The 207-nt window shown below is 53.1% G+C and overlaps 1 pseudogene; it reads right to left on the reverse strand.

Annotated features, from left to right (window-relative positions):
* Positions 1-38: 38 nt before the first annotated feature.
* On the reverse strand, positions 39-152 carry LOC118346065 (annotated as a pseudogene).
* Between the last annotated feature and the right edge of the window lie 55 nt (positions 153-207).

Genomic DNA, 207 nt, shown 5'->3' on the forward strand with positions numbered 1-207 from the left:
TGTCAATTTATCTCGCAAGGCGGAAAAAAAATCAACGAGGGGTGCAACACGAGGACTTCCCAGGAGGTCACCCATCCTAGTACTACTCTCGCCCAAGCACGCTTAACTGCGGAGTTCTGATGGGATCCGGTCCTTCCGATCCCAATCCAACCGGAGATCTGATCCAAACCCATGGCTACGCGATGGGGAGGGCGAGATTTTCCCAAA

Source organism: Juglans regia, unplaced genomic scaffold (genome assembly GCF_001411555.2).
Source record: "Juglans regia cultivar Chandler unplaced genomic scaffold, Walnut 2.0 Scaffold_6498, whole genome shotgun sequence".
Classification (NCBI taxonomy): domain Eukaryota; kingdom Viridiplantae; phylum Streptophyta; class Magnoliopsida; order Fagales; family Juglandaceae; genus Juglans; species Juglans regia.